Genomic DNA, 15,851 nt, shown 5'->3' on the forward strand with positions numbered 1-15,851 from the left:
TATTCATGTAAATTTTTTGTGTAGACATATGTTTCATTTCTACTGGTAAGCTTGTAGATGTGGTATTTCTGTGTCATAGAGTAACTACATATATAATTTTTTGAGAAAGTACCAAAATAATTTACAAAGTGGTTATCATTCTGCACTTCCAGCAGCAAAGTACAAGAGTTCAATTGTACATCTAAGTCAATGTTTTAATTTAAACTCCTCTATGTATGAATTAGTATCTTATTGTTGTTTTAATTTGTATTTTTAAGGAATAAAAATGTTGAATATCTTTTTATATTATTTGCCATTTTTTACCTTATTTGGTTAAGTTTCCATTCAAATCTTTCTTTTTAAGAATCTAGTTAATTGTCTTAACATTGAGTTGTAATTGTTGACAAAGACTCTCTTTGACCAAACTTTAGGTAGATTCTTCTGGTCCTCTTTTTGTTTTTTTATTTTGTTTTGGCTTTGGTTTTTCTTTTTCTTTTTCTTTTTTAAATTTTGATCTGTTTCACACATTAGATTTGTTTGAAGAACATCTTCCCATGTTTAGAAATTTGGGGAAAAAAGAATCCCTGGACCAGTTGGTCCCTAGAGTGCTAACATCCTGTAGGTCCTGTGTTCAAACTCATAGGACCTTCCACCTGGCAGGGCCTCCCACAAGCCTTCCCAGAACACAATAGAAGACACTGGGAAAGGAAGAGTGTGGAGCATGGGCTCAGCAGCTACATCACCCTGGACTCTTCTCTGTACCCATGGGGAGGAACAGCATTCCCAGCAGGGTGGCCTCTAGGTGAGGCTTCCTTTTCTCTGTGGCTTGCAGTGCTTGGCCCCACACCTGCACACTCAGGAGCCCTACATCTCCATCCAGTCCCCACTGTTCAGGATGTGCTGTAGCAGACCATGTCCAGCATCTGGTCCTTCTCCTGCACAATGTTATAGGAGTCCATGTAGTGCTCCCACTGCTCTTCCACCTTGTCATGTAAGAAACCAATCTTGAGAATGAATGCTCTCCACACTGGTAACCTTATCAGCCATAGTGAGGTCCTTCATGAAGTCCTCCAGCAGGAGGATGTTGGTTTTGTCCAGAAGCTGCTGGAAGTACCTGGAGTTCTTACAAATGGAGCTGTTTTTGTTGTATGTGTGTATGAGCTGACTCCTTGAATCCCTGTCCAAAACTGTCTTCGTCAAAGTCCATGCAGTTAGACACAATGTGGATGCTGGGGCAGAACACCTTTATTTGTCAGATAATCTCCTCCATGGTATCACCAATGCCTGCCAAAAAGAAAAAAAAGGGAATGTAGTTTTGGTAAAGGGTGTTAAAGAAAGTCTTGTATCCCTCCCTAAGCACTGCATTGTACTGTAAACACCTGGGCTATCTGAAACTTCTAAATCTTCTGCTGGCACGGGAGTTCCTGTGCTTTGGCCCACCATTCCACCATATGAGGTAACTTTGATGGTCAGCGTAGGTCAGTCTCAACCGGGTAATTGTGGGGAGGGCACACTTTGAGTTCCTTCCAGGACTGCTCACTGATAATCTTGCTGTTATCTAAAATGTCATAAGAAGGGAGGGCATCACTTTCCATTATACGCAAATGTGCTCCAGATCATGTGACAATCAGAAATGACCTGTAAATGGTCTCCCCTGCCCCTGTAGAAGGAGCCCACAATCTCCTGAACCATTCGAACTGCTGCCTCAGGAGGGTGGCCTTTAACAGGATCCTCACCTGTCCAGAGATCCAAAACAAACACTGACCCTGGCACCATGCTGGGTCCAGTAAAGCCCGGGATGGCTGGGAAGCACGGCAAGTCCTGGCCAGAGTGGGGAGGGTGGGCAGATGAAGGGGACCCGGGCCTGGCCCAGGTCACCTACTAGAGGAGATGGCAAGGCAGGGCCTAAGACGGCCTGATGGGGCCTTGAGGTGCCATGGGATTGCAGCCTGCATCATGCTGGATGCTTCCTGGTGCCTCACCTCCTCTTCCATGGCACTCCCTCTTTTTGATCAGGCCTCATCACTAGGTCATATCTTCAGCCTTCCCAGTCCAGTTGTGGTAAGAATGTTGGTAAATTAGTTGACAGAGAATTCTGTATCTTTGGTATCTGATCACCCCTGATATCTAATCAAATTCCTTATCCTCCATTCTTGAAGTCTAAGCCCTTGGTCTGCCTTCAGCAAGAATCTTGTACAGTCAGTTTAGCAAGAATCCCCCTACCCTTGATATCCCCTCATAAGTGATTTTCAGATCTCTTTCAGCTGTAATAGTCCTAACACCATCTGAAATAGTCCTGAATAAAGTCCTCCCTACTGTTTTAATAAGTGGTATATAAACACGTGGCAAAATAGATACAGTCAGTAATCTGATGTATATTTTGAAAATATTTTCTCCAAGTCCTTGCCTTGCATTTTAATTTTTTTATAATTGTCTTCTGCAGTACAACAAGTTTTAGTTTTATTGAACTAAATAAATGTATAGAATTTATATAAAATAATATATAACAAATATAAATATAATATACAAATTTATATATAAGTTAAACTAAATTTTAGTTTTATCCATTTTATGAATATTTCTCATATAGTTCAAGCTCTTTGTGTCCTGTTAGAAATCTTTGCCTAACTCAAAATCTCAAAGATGTTCTCCTGTTTTTTATAATTTTTTTTAAATATAATTCATTGTCAAATTGGTTTCCTTCAGCTCTAATTTAGGTTTAAAATAATTCTGTATTTAATTTTCATATACAATATAAGGTAATATTCAAGATTCCTCCCTTTTTGATATGAATATCCAGTTGCTTCATCAGTATTTATTGAAAGACTTTTCTTTCATTTTTGAAAGGCTTTAATGCTGGTATCAAAAATCAAGTAATTATATCAGTGTGGGTCTATTTTTGGGCTTTATATTGCTCCATTTTTCTTTTTTTCTTTTTCTTTTTTTTTTTTTTTTTTTTTTGTCTTTACATTAGTATTGCACTGTCTTGGTTATTGTAGCATTCCAGTAAATTTTTTAAGTTTTTATTTTAATTCCAGTTAGTTAATACACAGGGTAATATTAGTTTCAAGTGTACAATATAGTGATTCATCACTTCCATACGTAACCTGGAGCTCATCATGACAAGTGCCCTCCTCAGTCCCCATCACCTATGTAACCCATACTTCCACCTTCCCTCTGGTAGCCACCAATTTGTTCTCTATAGTTAAAAGTCTGTTTATTGGTTTATTTCTTCCTTTTTTCCTTGTTCGTTTTGTTTCTTAAATTCCACACATGAGTGAAATCATATTGGTATTTGTTGTGTTGTGATTGACTTATTTTTAGTAAGTGTTGATAGCAGGTACTGGAAGTCTCCAAATTTGCTCTCTCTTTCTTTCTCTCTTTTTTCTGGCCATTCTAGGTTCAGTGAATTTCCATAAAAATATTAAATCACCTTATCATATTTCCAAATTGTGATTGTATTGAATCTATGGATCAATTTTGGGAAGATTTGGCATTTTAGTAATATTGAGTGCTCTGTTCTATTAGTGTGTTATATCCCTTTAATTAAGCCTTCTTTAATTCCTGTCAGGAATGTTTTGTATTTTTCTACATTCCACCATATGAGATATATATATATATATCTTACATAAATTTTGTTAAAGCCATATCTGAGCTTTTCATTTTTGATGTCATTGTAAATAGTATTTTTCATTTATCTCATTTTTTTTTCTGATATATGGAAATAAATTGATTTTTGTTACCTATGACTTTGCTAAACTCCCAATAGTTGGTTTATGGATCCCTTATGCTTTTCTAATTAGACAATAATGTTTGCATACAAGAAAGTTTTATTTCTTCCTTTTCTATCCATATTTTTTTTTTGTTGCTGTCATTCATTGCTTTATTACACTCTCTGGGTCCTTCACTATAAATATGAGTGGAGCAGATGGAAGCACTCTTACCTTGTTATCAGTCTTCAGGGGTCAAAGCAGTCACTGTTAAGTAAGATTTTATTTCATTCCATTAAGAAATATTAAAATTTGTACTAGGATGCAGTTACTTACAGATTATTTCAATTCTGTTAAGACTTGCTTATTATCTGGGGTATGGCATATACATAGCAGTCTCTACTCTTGGGCTAACTTTCCCCACTACAATGGTCGCACCCTTTTGAGGAATCTTTCTAATGCCCCACATATTATGATGTTTCTTTACTCTGGCCAAAGAAACACAAATTGTCCCGATCCCTGTGTTAGTTCTAAAAATTGTTTGGTTGAATACTTTCTGGATGTTCTTTCTGAACTTATGGTGATTCCAGACATCGACTTAAGTCAGTATGTAATCAAAGACACAGAGGATTCCTTAGCCAATGTCTGGAACTGTGTGAGTGTGTGTTTGTGTATCCGTGTGTGTGTGTGCATGTGTATACATTGTCTCTATTTTCTAGTATTCTGTCTCATAATTTCTAACTGCATCAGCTTCACTGAACTGTGTCTGTCTCCTCAACTTAACAAGGCATCCTATCTCTACTTGGGCTCTCCCTCCCTGCCTTGTAGCCTGAAAACTACCTTTAGGAAGTAAGCTTGTTCCCGTGTCCTTTTCCTCCTGTGCTGTATTATGTCTAACGTATATCCATTGTTTCTTCATATATAGTCAAACTTCCTTATTCACAAATTCCATTATATAATTCACCTGCTTGCTAAAATATATTTGTAACCCCAAAATTGATACTAGCAGTGTTTTTACACCATTTGTAGCCATGTTCAGAGTAGGGGAAAGTTTGAGCTGTCCAACATGCACTTTTCCCAGTGGAAGACCAAGAGTACACTCTGCCTTCTCCTTTCAGTTCTCACATTCACAAGCAAGTGTTCTTTTCCCAGTCTATTGAGTGTCATAATTTTGCATTTTTTTTTTGGTTGGTGATTTTATTTTTTAAAATGGCCCTTGAACATGGTGTTGAAACACTATCTAAAGTTCCTAAAAACAGGAAGGCTGTGATGTGTCTTAAGGAGAAAATATATGTCTTAGGTAAGCTTCATTCAGGCATGAGTTATATTGCTGTTGGCTGTGAGTTCAAGACTAATAAATTGAAGTGTATATTAAATAAGATTTTGTGAAACAGAAACACACATAAAACTAGGTTTCATACTGATAGGTTGATGAAAACGTAATCAGAGTCTCCGGTTTGTTTCCTTTTTCATCACAGAAAATACAACTATATTTGTCTGTGGCCTGTGTGAATATATATATATACACATGTATTAAGAAAGTTTATTTCTGCGTCTCCTGGGTGGCTCACTCGGTTAAGTGTCCCATTTCAGCTCAGGTCATGATCTCCTGGTTCGTGAGTTCAAGCCCCGCACCGGCCTCTGCGCTGGCAGCTCTGTGCTGGAAGTTCAGAGCCTGGAGTCTGCTTCAGATTCTTTATCTCTCTCTCTGCCCCTCCTCCATTCACACTCTGTCTCCTTTCTCTCTCAAAAATAAATGAACATTAAAAAAAGTTTATTTCTAAAGAAAAAAACATGCATTTACATTTCAGACAAGACCTCTTCTCCCCCACCCCCAAATTAATACTAAGTAACTTCTTGAAAACATACAACCTTTGTATCTTGTTCTAAATGTGCACTTGACATGTTGTTATATTTCTAATTTCTTGACACAATAGTAATTAGACTCTACACTGGGCACTTCCAGTATCTATCATCAAATTCCATAATGGTCACAATCTTCAGACATTGCTATGTTAATTGTCTGTATTTAGGTGTCTGTGTAATTAGATGTTTGTCTACCTTGTCTTCTTGAGAACGGGGTCTTGTATTTACTAAACACTAGCTTTGGTGCACCTGAGTGGCTCAGTCGGTTAAGCGCCCAACTTTGGCTCAGGTCATGATCTCACTGTTTGTGGGTTCGAGCCCTGCATGGGACTCTGTGCTGACAGCTCAGAGCCTGGAGCCTGCTTCAGATTCTGTGTTTCCTTCTATCTCTGCACCCCCCCCCCACACTTGTGCTCTGTCTGTCTCAAAAATACACATTAAAAAAAGGTTTTTAAATAAAAAATAATTAAAAAAACCCACTAGCTTTCCCCTAACATCTAAAAAAAGCGACTTTTTAAATGGGTAATATCTATACACCCAAAATTCACTCACATACATACATTGTGCCACATTCCTAAAAGTCTTGTAAGACCGGTATATGTACATATATTGAAATCAGGGATGACCTTACATGCATACAGAATACAGGTAAAAAGTGTACTATTTTGTGAGAAGAACTCTTTCCACACAGTCTGAAATCCTACTATTAATCACTCATGTATTTAAGTTAGTTATGTTATTTTAAAAAAAAGTAATAAATAGATAAATAACCATTTATTATGTAAAACTTTGTAACTTAGCAGTATGACAGATACAGTATTGTGCTTAACTACATGTTCTAATTTACAAAGAAGGTTCTGTTCAAATAGTCTATTTTTGGGGGGCACCTGGGCGGCTCAGTCAGTTAAGCGTCCAACTTCTTCTCAGGTCATGATCTCGTGGTCCATGGGTTTGAGCCCCGCATTGGGCTCTGTGCTGATAGATCAGAGGCTGGAGCCTGCTTTGGATTCTGTGTCTACCTTTCTCTCTGCCCCTCCACCACTCTTGCACACACTCTCTCTCTGTCTCTCTCTCTCTGTCTCTCTCAAAAATAAACATTAAAACAATTTAGTCATTTTTTAAATAAGTTGTTTACTAGGTGATTTATTTCAGTGTTTGCTTCAGAAAATAAGGTTGCCATATGTCCATGCAAAGGTCCCAAAGAATTACAACAGTCATTTCCCCTCTACATGTGAAATGCAATTAGATATTTGAAGAAACTGAAATTTGAAAGTAAAGATAAACAAACTGAGGTTTGGTGGAGGGAAGAGGATGGTGGGTGGGCTGAATAGGTGATGGGCATTAAGGAGGGCACTTGTTGTGATGAGCACTGAGGGTTGTATTGAAGTGATGAATCACTAAATTCTACTCCTGAAACCAATATTACACTATATATTAACTAATAGAATTTAAACAAAAACATTAAAAAATAAAAGAAAGTAAAGGTAAATAGCAAGAGTGGGTTGCTAATTGAGAAAGGAGGCACTTCAGGACATTCAGAAGACCAAGGATTCAGAAAGGCAAGGATACAGGGGTGAGGTGAACCAGGAAGTGAAAAAAAAAAAAAACCAACATTTTGAAAAGCTTCTAGAAAAGCCATAATGACATTTTTACTAGACTCAAACCAAGTATGTAATTGTCTAACAGATCCCAATTTTTGCCTCTTCACATATTTGACAATGGAATTAACTCTATAACTTATGCTTCTAAGTTAAACAATTTCCAGGGTGTCCTGAAATATGCTGTTGGAAACTTGCTTAATATTTTGTTGGCCTTATGCCATGTGGTGGCAAAGTGTGTCAGCCACAAGGTTTATGTATCCTTTACCAAAAGTATGCAGAGATTATGTGATTCCTTTGATGGTATCGCTCTTGTGGTATAGGAATGTTCTACAGAAAGAAGCAAAGGTGCTTTGTACAGCTTTCTTTATTCACTTGAGCACAAAAGACTTTACAATAACTATGTGGCATTTTTAAAATACCCTGAATTTAAACATCCTAAGTGAGCATCTCAGATTCCTGGTTTAGGTGTGTCCTGAAATAAGGCCTCTCACTCATCTGTTTTCATGCTTTCTCAGTGTCCTGAGAGATAAGCTACTTAACTGGTGGTGGCATTGACTGCTCCTAGAGTAAGTCAATTTAGTTGATATTCTCAGCCTGGCATATAGGTAATATATTGAGAAGAGCATCAGATTTCTATTAAACAAAAAAATTTCATTGGAGTCCAATTTTGCAACTAATTGAAGGCATGAACATGGGGAAGTTCATGGCTATTCTCAGGAAACTGTTACTACTTTTTTAATTAGTCCACCTCTTTTCATTTCCACTGTTCCTAGTCCATTAGCCATAAAAATTTTTTACCTAGATTAATATGGTGGTCTTTTAACTGATTTCCCACCTTCTGTCTTCTGCCCCATTGGTTGTTCAGGTAGAAGTCAAAATGATTTCTCTAACATTTACTTATGTTTGTCTCACTTTCCCTCTGATAAAGTCTGGCCAAATCTTGATCTGATTCCTGATTAGATCTTCTGCCTCATCTCTGGACACTTCCTCATCATCAATGTGTTCCAATTAAGCTGATCTTTAGTTCCAGGTCTGAACTCCTTCCTAATCTAGAACTATATTTTAAAATATCTATTGGATATTTCTTCCCTGAACTCTCATAGGCATCTTTTTCTTTTATTGTATTTTTTTAAAATTGTGTTAAGAACAGTTAACATGTGATCCACCCTCTTAATAAAGTTTTAAATCCTTTAGGCATCTTCCCCCCCTCCCCATAGACATCCTAAACTTACATAGTCCAAAGCTGAAGTCTTTAGTAGTTTTTTTCACGGATGCATTATATTTCCATCTCTACTATTCATTCATCCAGTGACTCTCTAAGTTGGAAACTCCAAACTGAGTTTTGAAAAACTCTTCTGCACCCAATCTACCATTTAATTATCCCAATTATCACCGGAAGATTTTTTTAATGTTTATTTATTTTTGAGATGGCGGGGGGCAGAGAGGGAGGGAGACACAGAATCTGAAGCAGGGTTGTGAGGCTCAAACCCACCAACCATGAGATCATGGCCTGAGTAAAAGTCTGATGCTTAACCCACTGAGCCACCCAGGCACCCCTCCCAGATGATTCTTGATTCAATTTTCCCTCACATTATTTTACATTTTCTATTTTTACATCTATCTCCCACTGCATCTGTAGGCTCTTTGAAGGCAGGATCTATTGAGCACTGAGATCTATCCCTGACACTAGTGTAAACTCCATCAACAGTTGTTGAATGGCTCCATACATATATATAGGAAAGACTTGGTAGCACTCACTCTGTTCTATGTAATTTATCAGTTGCAACTTTATCTCTTTTATAGGATGTGAACCATAAAAGAAAAGCTCTTCTCTGAGCCAGCCTTATTCTACCACAGAGTATAAGTCCAGCAATGTTTTAAATGATAAATAAATTTAGAATCTACTAATCATAGATCATTATATTTCTCTTTTACTACAACATGTAAGAATCTTTTTCTTATTTATGAAGCAATAAGCTTTGAGTTTCCATCATCAATAACAGACAAAATTTAAAAACCCACAAATTTTTGGGTGCTTGGGTGGCTCAGTTTGTTAAGTGTCCGACTTCAGCTCAGGTCATGATCTCGCGATTTGTGTGTTCGAGCCCCGCGTTGGGCTCTGTGCTGACAGCTGGGAGCCTGAAGCCTGCTTTGGATTCTGTCTCCTTCTCTTTCTGCCCATCCCCCGATTGTGCTCATTGTCTCTCTCTCAAAAATAAATAAATAAATGTAAAAAAAAATTTTTTAAAAACCACAAATTTTAAAACCAATAGTACAAAGAAACACCTTCAATATCGTGAACAAAAAAAAAAAAAAAAAACCTTTACAAAGTAAGATTTGTATTGCAATCATACTTTATAAATTGAAGGCATATTTCTGCATATATGTATAGAGATACTTTGATGACTGGTCTTGAAGTACTAGCAGTGAGTATCTTTTTGTTATATGTTTTTATTTTATGGTTTTTTGGGGATACATTTCTTTATTTAAAAATTTTCTTATGAGTACATATAGATTTTCCACAAACAATGCTATTGAAATATATATTGTATCCCTTTAATTAGTAATGTACTTAACAAACTCCTGAAAAAATCTCTTTTGTCCATTACTCTTTGTAATGTAAAAGAGGTAGAGTTGATGATTGTCCAATATTTTAAGTAGTGTTCTTTCATCAGGAGTGTGAATGGATTGTAGTTTAACAGTTAGCAGAGTAAAAGATGAGGTTGGAAATTGAGTGTTACATGTGAGTGGCTCAGAAGATAGGTGTGTATGTGTTTGTGTTCCGATGGGTGCATTTGTAATGCATAAAAGAGTGAGAATGAAGGAAAGTAAAAGTGTTGACAAGTGTTTTTCCTTTTCTGAAATTCCAATGATGCTGACACCCTTGTCTGAACAAATAACACTTGTATTAAAAACAGAAAAGAGAAGAACAGACCAAATTTGTTTGGCGAGAATAAATCGGTTTATAAGACAGGATGGGAATCTATCAATCTACCTAGAATTTCTTTTTCCTTCTCTCTATACTTTTATAAAATTTGGTTTAATGAAAAGGCCATAAGATATTGACCTAAAGGGGCGAGTAAATCTGAAAATGTATGCAAATGTACATACACCCAATTAAAATGAAGATTTTTTTTAACAGAGATTGCTATTTTTAGTAAGAATAAAGTTTGTGCTTTAGGAGTTATGTCAAGTATGTCAATGTAAATATATATGGAGCAAGTTGTAAACTACCTCGAAATTTTTTGACAGAAGATAGAAGTAGAGGCTCACCAGAAATAACACCCATCAAATTAAAAACTAAGGGTTAAGCAGTTAAGAAATATGCTCAGGCTGTGAAAGATAATGTTACTCATAGGAATTATACTTTCTATCTTCTCTTCTGTGGTAATTTCTCTGTAATCAGGATTATTTAATTTCTCATGGCTATTAAATTTCATTTTGAATTGTTTTGGATAATAGTGTAATTTTTTAAAAATAATTTGTGCTTTTCATGGGAAAAATATTGCCTAGTTTCCTGTAGCTTTGGTACAATGGCAATTTAAAAGCATGATATTAAAACCCCTTACTCATAGCACAATTGCTTTTGCTGAATTTAGTGGGGGCCCAGGAATGGGAGAGAATTTTCCAAGCCCTCATTTAGTATTTTCTTTGTGAGAATCCCTAGCAAGAAGTACCTATACTTAGTAACAAGAATAGTTACAAATTCTCCTTACAAATTAGATAAAATTATCCTATTGATTTTGAACCATGTAATGGACATTTCCCTTTTTTCTTTTGTACTTGCAAGCTTTGAGTCAAATATTCAGCCTCTCCTTGGTGCTGCTAAATGGTTCATGACTACATCTCTAGGGAAAACAGAAAAGTTATGATTTGCAGTATTTACCAATTTCTGAGGTACAAATTCTTCCACTAAAGCTGATTTTAAGCTACAAACATAATGTCATGATAGGTGGAACTGGGAAGAAATGTGCACAGTTGGATTTTTAAACTGGTGTGAACCAGTTCCAGTGTACTGCTGGGCCCATGCATCATATTTATGCCCTATTCATATGCTATTTATACCTTTTTTTAGCTCCTCCTTTTCGTACCCCTGTTTTTTTGCTTGTGTTGTTTGTTTGTTTATTTATTTATCTATTTTTTTGTATAATTTATTGTCAAGTTAACTAACATACAGTGTATACAGTGTGCTCTTGGCTTTAGGAGTGGATTCCCACAATTCATCATTTACACACAACACCCAGTGCTCATCCCAATGAGTGCTCTCCTCAATACCCATCACTCATTTTCCTCACCCTCTCCTACCTTTCCACCCTCAGCTTGTTCTCTGTATTTATTTTTTACTTTTTTAATTTTTTAATGTTTATTTTTGAGAGAAAGAGAGCATGAGTGGGAGAGGGGCAGAGACAGAGGGAGACATAGAATTGGAAGTAGGCTTCAGGCTCTGAGCTATCAGCACACAGTCTGACACAGGGCTCGGACTCAGGAGCGGTGAGATCATGAACTGACCTGAAGTTGAACACTAACCGACTAGACCACTGAGCACTCCTAGTTTGTTCTCTGTATTTAAAAGTCTCTTATGGTTTGCTTCCCTTTCCATTTGTAAGTATTATTTTTCTTTCCCTTCCCCCATGGTCTTCTGTTAAATTTCTCAACTTCCACATATGAGTGAAAATATATGATATCTTTCTTTCTCTGACTGACTTATTTCACTTAGCATAATATCCTCCAGTTCTATTCATGTTGTTGCAAATGGTAAGATTTCATTCTTTTTTATTGCTGAGCAGTACTCCATTATATATATGTACTACATTTTCTTGGCACAAAAACAGACACATAGACCAATGGAATAGAATAGAGAACCCAGAATTGGACCCACAAATATATGGCCAACTAATCTTCAACAAAGTAGGAAAGAGTATCCAGTGGAAAAAAGACAGTCTCTTTAGCAAATGGTGCTGGGAGAACTAGACAGCAACATTCAGAAGAATGAAACTGGACCACTTTCTTACACCATACACAAAAATAAATTCAAAATGGATGAGAGACCTAAATGTGAGACAGGAAACCGTTAATATCCTAGAAGAGAAAACAGACAACAACCTCTTTGACCTTGGCCACAGCAACTTCTTACTTAACACATCTCCAAAAGCAAGGGAAACCAAAGTAAAAATGAACTATTGGGACCTCATCAAAATAAAAAAGCTTCTGCACAGAGAAGGAAACAATCAACAAAACTAAAAGGCAACCAATGGAATGGGAGAAGATATTTGCAAATTACATATTGGATAAAAGGTTAGTATCCAAAATCTGTAAAGAACTTACCAAACTCAACTCCTGAAAAACAAATAATCCAGTGAAGAAATGGGCAGAAGACATGAATAGACATTTTTGCAAAAAAGACATGGCCAACAGACCCATGAAAAAATGATCAATATCTCTCATCATGACGGAAATACAAATCAAAACTATATTCATATTTTTATCACAAAATTAAATCAACTTCAATTCTTTATGGTGTCAGATAAAATACAAAAAATACCAAATGACTCATTAGTAGGGAGATGCATTTTGGACACAACTTTTGTGATACCTGCCAAATCTAGCTTTCATCTTTGGTTTTATTAGCAATAATTACAACTGGAAGATTAGTTCCCAAGAAAGATTCTCTGGAGCTTGTCTTCAGCTCTTTCTTCAAAACAGAATAATGTAATTAAATTTATAAATCACTGTTCACAAAAATGCCATGTACATTAACTTATCTTCTTGCAAAAGTCTTATGAGTCATAATGGGAAGATACTACTATCCTCACTGTGTGGATGGCAATACTTCAAAAGTCTAAATGCTTTACTAAAATCATATACTGTGTAAGCAGCAAAAACTCCAGCCCCGTTTTTACTCCATTAAGTCCCTAAAAAACAAATTACATTTCCTACTGTTCTCTCTTAGGAGATCACGGTACACTAGATACTATTTTGGGTATAGTTAGTTTTCATGGTAAATGAAAACATTTATTGCTGCAAAGTTGTAAACATTACTAGGATTTTGAACCTGAAGATAATAATGATATACCTAGCTTTTAAATTGCTATGGATACTGTTGCTTTTAAATTATAAAATAATTGCAATTCCCATGTATACTGTTGCTTTTAAACTATAAAAGGATTGCTTCGGGGCGCCTGGGTGGCTCAGTGGGTTAAGCGGCCGACTTCGGCTCAGGTCATGATCTCGCGGTCCGTGGGTTCGAGCCCCGCGTCGGGCTCTGTGCTGACAGCTCAGAGCCTGGAGCCTGTCTCAGATTCTGTGTCTCCCTCTCTCTGACCCTCCCCCATTCATGCCCTGTCTCTCTCTGTCTCAAAAATAAATAAACGTTAAAAAAATTAAAAAAAAAACTATAAAAGGATTGCTTTGAGGAGAATCATAATGCTAAGTATCCTATTGTGGGGTGATTTATCATGGCAAAGAATGACTGCTAACATACTTGATAATTGAATAGTGGGAAAGCATATCTGATATATTGTAAAAGGCTGATAAATTCTGCGTAACTCATGTGAGCTGTGAAATCTGTATATGAAATGTAGTAAATGAGTAGGAGAGCATTCAGATATAACATCTTGACTTAATTACCTCTTAACAAAAAGCAAATCTTAGTGCTCTCTATAGGGAACTCTGAAGAATTTTGTGCTGCACCTTCCAGGCCACTGGAGCTTAATGGCCAGAGAACTACTGTGATGTGAGCTGCAGAACTGCATTTTCAAGTGTGTTTACAGCACCAGTATTGATTGCTTGATTCTGTCCAACTACCCCTTGCAATAAACAACCCAGCTAGAGTGTGCACTGTTGGGAAGCACCGATGCATTATTTAACAGTAACTAATCAATATAAAAACAAGCCTCCCCTTTGTTACAGCAGTACTATTGATAGACTGCTTCTCCATTTTAATTTTTTATTATTTTGCATTGATTTCTGAAACTCAATTCTGTATCTTACTTTTCTTACATCAGTAACTGTGAGCTGAGCCCTACCTGACTAGAAATCTAACATCCCTTTTGAATCACAAATTACCCAACTTCATTAAGAAACAATTAGTTGAGAGTTAAAAAAAAAATCATTCAACTTTGCTCTAATCAAATTTAATGAGTGTGGCAAATTAAGTACAGGATTTGAGGGAAGATGCATATTAGAAAAATCTGAAAAGACAAGATTTTTGTTGCTGCATGTATTTTAGGGAGTAAGCTCTCAAGTGAATGTGGGAGGAAATTCAGTCATGTAACTACTATTAATAGTAATAGAGATTTGTCTTCTAATCCTGCTATATCAGTGGAAGAATAGGGTCCTTAGTTCTCTTCTTCCTTTCTTTCTTCCTCCCTTCCTCCCTTTCTCTTTCTTTCCCTCTCTCTTCCCTCCTTCTTTCCTTCCTGCCTTCCTTCCTTTTCTTTTCTTTCATTTTCTTTCTCTTTGTTTCTTTCTCTCTCTCTTTCTTTCTTTCCTCCCTTTCCTTTCCTTTCCTTTCCTTTCCTTTCCTTTCCTTTCCTTCTCCTTTCCTTTTTAAATCTTGGCTGAATTGTCTAGAATAAAACATTAATAACAGCTACTTTGATCATTTTTGCACCTGAGTGCTAACACTTAATCAGCCAAACATAGAATAAGATCTTATCATCTGTTTATATAAACAGTATAAGAGGGGGAGTCAGATGTGAGCAGGCACACAGATAGGTATAGATGTGTGCAGCTATGTGAAATGTCCTGAAAATAAGCAGAAACATTGGCTAGCCCATTCATTTGACACAATGTGTTTAGTTATCCTTTTTTGCCTGTTATAAAGCAATAAAAATAATATACAATTGGGCTTTCAGATAATTTATAGAGGTTAAAAATATATGTACTAAAGATATTTCTTTTTGATTAGTTATGTTCATCAATACATATTTGTTGTTTAATATGTATTTTCTGATTACAAAATAAATTCAAAATTTTTGCAAAAAATTAAAAAAATACACAAGTAGGAAGAAAATACTAATTGCCCCATACTTCTACTTACCTAATAAAAACTGTTAAGTTATTCAAACTTTTGTGTGCACAGCCTGCAAATCATTCTCTTTTTCTTTTCTCTCCCTGTATATTATTAACTTATTTACCTGGAGTGTAAATTATACAGAATATCATGTCTAATCCCTGTGTAATTTTGCACAAGGTAACAGCGGCCAGGTTATAATTATTTTACTAACGTTTTATTTTTGTCACTGCTATTTAAAAAGACACTTTAGCATGGCATACTATACTAATATTGAATTGTATGTTTGCTCTAAGTGTTAAATTATTGTTAATTTAGTAAGTGACACAGGGCTGTTAATATTTATTCACCATTACAGTATCAAAAATTCCAAAGCCAAATTATTAAATACAAAGAATGAAGACAAACAGAATTGGAAGTTTTAGCTCTGGATAATTGAGAGCAGGAAACTAGGAGATCAGAAACAAAAGGCTCGTGAAACTAGGACAGTTTAAGCTTACAAATAAAAATAAGCTACAGAAAGAGAAATCAAAAGTCCCCACAGAAAGGGAAAAGAATCTAGGTGTAGATTTCCACGTTGTACTTATGATGTCTATATCCTTATTTTCTTTCAGCAATATTCAATGTTTATTGAGCACTAACAATATGCCCAAGCATCAGAATTGGCTGCTAGAGATCTGA

The 15,851-nt window shown here is 36.1% G+C and overlaps 1 pseudogene; it reads right to left on the reverse strand.

The window, feature by feature from the left end:
• Nucleotides 1-834: 834 nt before the first annotated feature.
• The window catches only part of LOC124501835 (7-methylguanosine phosphate-specific 5'-nucleotidase-like), a 32,030-nt pseudogene continuing 17,013 nt past the window's right edge, over nucleotides 835-15,851 (reverse strand).

The sequence above is a fragment of the Lynx rufus genome, unplaced genomic scaffold (assembly GCF_022079265.1).
Source record: "Lynx rufus isolate CCGP_SWC_20201006 ecotype Redwood Valley unplaced genomic scaffold, mLynRuf1.p SCAF_7, whole genome shotgun sequence".
In the NCBI taxonomy this organism is placed as follows: domain Eukaryota; kingdom Metazoa; phylum Chordata; class Mammalia; order Carnivora; family Felidae; genus Lynx; species Lynx rufus.